This window comes from Coregonus clupeaformis, chromosome 26, assembly GCF_020615455.1.
Source record: "Coregonus clupeaformis isolate EN_2021a chromosome 26, ASM2061545v1, whole genome shotgun sequence".
In the NCBI taxonomy this organism is placed as follows: Eukaryota; Metazoa; Chordata; class Actinopteri; order Salmoniformes; family Salmonidae; genus Coregonus; species Coregonus clupeaformis.
In genome coordinates, this window is record NC_059217.1 from 23698892 (window position 1) to 23705360 (window position 6469).

General features: G+C 44.7%; 1 protein-coding gene across 1 annotated transcript in view; it reads right to left on the minus strand.

Moving 5' to 3' along the window:
- Positions 1 to 4447, minus strand: part of LOC121540255 (breast cancer anti-estrogen resistance protein 3) — a 63224-nt gene extending 58777 nt beyond the window's left edge. The window contains exon 1 of the mRNA XM_041848982.2: positions 4104 to 4447. The gene's annotated coding sequence lies outside the window, so the exon portion shown is untranslated. The remainder of the gene's footprint in view (positions 1 to 4103) is intronic.
- Positions 4448 to 6469: the final 2022 nt, after the last annotated feature.

The window sequence follows — 6469 nt, forward strand, 5'->3', positions numbered from 1 at the left end:
AGGCCACTGTGTTCCTGGGGACCTTCAATGCTGCAGATTGTTTTTGTACCCTTCCCCAGATTGGTGCCTTGACACAATCCTGTCTCGGAGCTCTACGGACAATTCCTTCGACCTCATGGCTTGGATTTTGCTCTGACATGCACTGTCAACTGTGGGACATTTATATAGACAGGTGTGTGCCTTTCCAAATCATGACCAATCAATTGATTTTACCACAGGTGGACTCCCATCAAGTTGTAGAAACATCTCAAAGATGATCAATGGAAACAGGATGCACCTGAGCTCAACTTCGAATCTCATAGCAAAGCAAAAATGTCTAAAAACCTGTTTTCACTTTGTCATTATGGGTATTGTGTGTAGATTGATGAGGAAAACATTTAATTTAATCAATTTTAGAATAAGGCTGTAACGTAACAAAATGTGGAAAAATGGAAGGAGACCGAATACTTTCCGAATGCACTGTATTTCCATTGTTAAAGTGGTCACTTGACTATCTTGTCAATATAATGGACAATCATTGACTCAACCAAACACCCAACCTTAACCAACAGCACCCACCTGGTGCAAAACAGCCATTTTGTGCCAGACCACTCTCCAGTCACCACAACACATACCTTACTGCAGTGGCCAGGTGATGATTCCTATAGAAGCCAGTGAAACTGGTGGGGCTGGGGCTGGGGCCGGGGCAGTGAGTTAATTGGCTGGTGCCTGAGGGCTGAGGGCTGGTCAGTGTTTGGAGGCCTGCTGTTGACCTCAGAAAGAGCAGAATGAGAAACCAGCAGTGAGTCAGTGTGGCCAGAACCAGGCACATCTGTTCCCACTTAAGGAATGCTGTTTGATAATTACTCCCCTGTGGTGACAGTCTGTCGCACGTGGTGGAAGACAAAGGGTTAACTCTCTCTGGGCTCACTAAGACAACATGAATATTCAATATTCTGATAACATAAATTATTCCTGTGAAATACTGTAAGAGGTGACAAGGTTATGGCCATCATTTGAACTGAGGTGTGAGTGTAGAAAATCGCCACCGTCCCTCTTCTTTTGTCTATCTCCTTTGTGCCTCTCATGATGTCACTCCGCTTTACCTCACACTGTTTCACTTCCTTTCTCTCTTTTGTCTCTCTACCTCTCACAAGGGTCTTTCTCTGGCTCTCTCCATCTCTGTCTCTGTTCTCTCCTCACTTTAACTGCTGCCCACTGCTGACATCATCCTATGCGTCTTTTACACACACACACACACACACACACACACACACACACACACACACACACACACACACACACACACACACACACACACACACACACACACACACACTCTTTAAAGTTCTTTGTTTGCATCTGGCTCATGACACAGGGCACATGTCATTGCTCATGTCAACAAACACAAATATTGTCTTTCCTTTACTGTACTTATAGTAGGAACATTGTGTCCTGCACTAGTCGCATGTACTAATAGCATGTCCAAATCTGTTACTTGAAAGTGAGCAATGCCAAAATTGGCCTTAATCAGAAAGATATGTGAGTCAACATGCAAAGGAAATGAAACTATAAACCTCAAAACTAAAGCTTATTAGAGAAGTTACTGAAAAGGTGGAGGAAGAGAATATTCCAGCGCATTTCAAGACAAACTGGCCAGTGTTATCAGTGTTATGTTGTTTTCTCCAGCCTTCCCCCACACTCACTCCTCCATGTGAATCTAGTGAATAATGCAAGTCCCCTTTAATGAATTCAAACTTGCGTTGAGTGGACAAAAGGCAGAGAGAGGCTGTGGGCCACGAGAGTACTCTGCAGAATAAACCCTCTAATACATTTGTCACTATAGGCTGACTGCTATTCCCATCCGGCTTCTCCTATCTATCCCATATCTGACAATGGAAGCAGGCAGTTCTGAGGGAGACAAAACAGTTAGGTCTGCTCTATTTTAAAATATCGCCTGTATTCAGTAGACATCTGGGCTGGCCATACATCTCTACCCCCATCAGACCCATCACACACAGGGCTTTGGGAGTTCATCTCCCCATTAATGCTGGTCCTCCACTCAGTACACAAATCACAGTGAATCAGGCTGGAGACAGGCTCTGAGCCGGCTCTCATGGTTTCTATAGCAGAGCGTCCAGCCTGCATCTTATCTAGTGTACAGGAAGGAATAGGGAGCTGTGGAGAAAGGGTCTGACTTGTGAATAGCTCACATGCCCAATCAGATAAGGTGTGGAGGCAACAGGCAGGGCAGGGAGATCCGGATGTCTTTCAGCTAAAAGCAGCAGCCAGCAGACACTTCACAGCTCTAGGGCCCTATAAAATCTGTTTTATTTTTTGCCTGATTTAATTTTCTTTCAGGTTTTTGGTCTTATAATCATACTTTTTTATAGAAAAACAACACAATTGGATGTGTTATGTCCACAACAATGTTTAAACCACATCAGGAGACCACTTTTGACATCTGTGAAGAATCTAATACATTTTGTGTGCACCAGCAATAGACCGTTGTTTGGTTAGCAGTGTTTCTGTAGCACTCATGTGATTGCAGAGTTTGCAAAACAATTGAACACTGGATTGATGCGAATAATGATATCATGATATCATTCTGCCAGGTAGGCAAAGGCTACTTTGTATTTAACATGTAATTGAGAAGGTTTTTGGGAAAGCCTTTCCATCTCAACCAGAAGGAGGTTATCATTAGCATCATCGCTAATGGCTACAAAAAGTGTAGACTACACGTGCACCACACATACAGACATAGACAGGGGCATTCCTGTGCCGTTTCACAAAGTTGCAGGAAAATACGACTCACTGGTGCATTTTGTTAATGTCTTATGATAACTTGGGCAAATTAATGCATTTTCTAATAAGTTCAATAGATTTAGTTGATTTCCTACTAAGTCCAATACATGTTTGAATATTGTTGAATTCCGTTTTAATGTCTGGATTCCGTCCACATTCTCCACAACGCAGATGTTATAGGGCCCTACAGCTCCAGCTCTGTCACATGCTGCAGGCCTGGCCCCTCATTACCCAGACAGCCAATCAGACACACCGGGAAAGCTAATGAGTGGCACAGGAAAACAACGCCACAAATAAAAAGCATACAGGGAAATGAAGAGGCATAACATTAACCAGAGGAAACTGATTGAGTGAGGTTGCCCTTCCTCTCTCACCGCAAACTGGAGAGAGTGGATGGGCGGAAAACTGAGGACAAACATGCTTGCACACAGACATTAACATAAACACACACACACACAGCAGTGCATTACTGAAGCAACCCCTGGCTAGTCTTTCTCTCCAGATCTCTGAAAAGAACAATGAGCCCAACTGTCACATGACACTTGTTTGGGCCCTTCTTTTGTTGAGAAAGGGGGGTGTTTGATATGAACTCAGATCTCTCCCTCCTTCCTCTCCTCCTCCTCCTCAGAGAGAGAGAGAGAGAGAGAGAGAGAGAGAGAGAGAGAGAGAGAGAGAGAGAGAGAGAGAGAGAGAGAGAGAGAGAGAGAGAGAGAGAGAGAGAGAGAGAGAGAGAGAGAGAGAGAGAGAGAGAGAGAGAGAGAGAGAGAAACCCGCTGAGTCTTTCAGTCTATGGGCTGCATGGCTGGACTGTGTGTGACATATTAATCACTAGTTATTAAAGCCCACAGCAGTGGCTGCCACTCAATTCCTCACCGACAACACCAGCTACTGTCATCTCTCTCCTACACACACAGCATCTTAGGTGGCCAAATTCCCAGGGGAAAAGTCTCAGAAATCCTTTCCATTGACTAAGACAGTCCTTGAAAGACATCGATTCAGTAGTCTAAATGCTTATCTTATGATATTGTGTAAAATAAAGAAAAAAACGTTTTAGGAAATATTTGTAAAAGTTTGACCTTGTTACTGAGAAAAAGCATCAGCAACTGAATTGACTGAAGTTATTCTATTAAAAGCAATACTAAGAGTTTCCTGTTGTTGTGAATACGTGTAAAGTCTGAATAAATCAACGTTCTTTGAAGTTGTAAACAAACTAGAGAGATAGATACTGCCCACACCTCCTATCAGCATCTAGATACACCACCAACACACTGCAACACTCCCTGTGACTTCAATTCAGTGTCATTTCCAGAAATGCTTACCTGTCTATTTAAAGTTGCACTTGTTTTGAAAAAGAGCACAGCCAGAGATTTCCTCCTCACTTCACTTCAGTAGAGTTCCTCCTGAGCAGTAGCACTACAGAGTCCCAGGCATAGTAGACTGACTGACCAGCACAAAGACTCACACAGACAGGCAACAACAAGACCAGCGTGCAGAAACAAATTCCTTCCTCCTCTCTCTCTCTCTCGCTCTCTCTCTCTCTCTCTCTCGCTCGCTCTCTGGCTTTGTGTCCTTGGGCCTCCCACAGTGGCTGTGTTGCCTTCCTATTCCCCTCAGTAGTATGACCTCTTTCTCTATCTATCTATCTCTCTCTCTGAAATACACAATCACAGACACACACACAGATGCCCCTGCTCCTCCACACACACCGCCCCACAGGGGAGTGATTTACGACTTCCCAGCCACACCCTCTGGGCTGGGTGGAGCCAGCAGAGTTGTCTCCTGACCGGCCCCTGCCCCCCAGCACTGAAAACTTCCCTCTCCTCTTCCTTCCTCTTTCCCTCCTCTCCTCTTTCACCAAAGCCCAGGACAGAGGACAGAGCAGCTTAACCCTCCTAACAACAGCCTTTGTTACTGCCCAGTTTCACTCCACATTATGTCATGGCAGCTAGAAACAAAAAGGTCTAAGTAGTGATAAATATCCTTTAATGTTCTTTGAACAAGAAATTCTATTCCTGTCACTTGTCACTATACAGACAGTGCAACAGTGGGCCTATGATGTGCAATCTGCTCACGTCTCTGTAAGCATGAAAATAATTTGTATACAATTTTAAGGTAGCTAGTATTCTGTCTTGTAACACGTGTAAATGTCCCCAGCAGACAGAGGAAGTTGTGTTTGTGTTGACTGTGTTACTGAATACACTTTCCCCTGTCTTTGTCCTATAAATCTTACACATTGTCTTCTAAAGATAACACAGTGTGTGTGTTCCTTCCTGGCTCACCCTGGCAGAGGATACCAGTGCTGTGGCCCCGTGATTGAGAGTACAGGTGATGTTTTTTTTGTGTAACGTAATGCTAAATCTGCCACGGTGACTCAGGGTCAGGGCTCTGTGTGTGTGTGTGTGTGTGTGTGTGTGTGTGTTTGTGTGCATGAATGAGGGTAGTGCGTACGGCCCAGTACATCACTGGGGCCAAGCTTCCTGCCATCCAGGACCTCTATACCAGGCGGTGTCAGAGGAAGGCCCTCAAAATTGTCAAAGACTCCAGCCACCCTAGTCATAGACTGTTCTCTCTGCTACCGCACGGCAAGCGGTACTGGAGTGCCAAGTCTAGGTCCAAAAGACTTCTCCACAGCTTCTACCCCCAAGCCATAAGACTCCTGAACTGCTAATCATGGCTATCCGGACTATTTGCACTGCCCCCCCACCCCATCTTTTTACGCTGCTGCTACTCTGTTAATTATTTATGCATAGTCACTTTAACTCTACTCACATGTACATATTATTTCAACTACCTCAACTAGCCGGTGCCCCCGCACATTGACTCTGCACCGGTACCCCCCTGTATATATAGCCTCCCTACTGTTATTTTATTTTACTTCTGCTCTTTTTTTCTCAACACTTTTTTGTTGTTTTATTCAACTTTTTTTATAAAAAATAAATGCACTGTTGGTTAAGGGCTATAAGTAAGCATTTCACTGTAATGTCTGCACCTATTGTATTCGGCGCATGTGGCCAATAAAATTTGATTTGATTTGATTTGAATGTGTGTGTATGAATGTGTGTGTGTCTCCACAGAAGCCTTCAGCACCTGAGTCCCAGCTGGGTATTTTGTCAGGAGCAGTGCTTGACTTGGGCAGGAGCTCACCGGAGCTGAGTACCGGCACCTCAAATGTTCTACTGCTTGAGCTCCATTTCCTCTTATAGAATATTAGCTCAAAAGTATTGTGGAGCTCATGCACCTAAATATAAACAGTACCGGCACCCAACATGAGTAACGGCAACTATTTCAGTCAAAGTCAGGCACTGGTCAGGAGGACACACACACACACACACACACACACACCAGGCATACACTGGAAAGACATCTGGAATCAGACAATCTTCAGTTTCACTGCACCTGCCAGGACTATACTCTAGATGAGTATACCTTATAACACCCCTCATATATCAAGGTGTCAGGATAGGTGTCAGAAAATCTCCAGTGCACATGCACTCATTAAGGCAGTCCTTCTCAAATAGTGGGGCGCACCCCCCTGGGGGGCCTCGGAGCCATGCCAGGGGGGGCGCGTGTGACCCCGGGGAACATGCTTTTTTTTAGCCGCATGGAGTAGTTTTTTTTTTGCACCGAACAAGAGCACAGAGCAGGAGATATAAAGTGCAGATAACAAACCCTAAAGAGACACCAT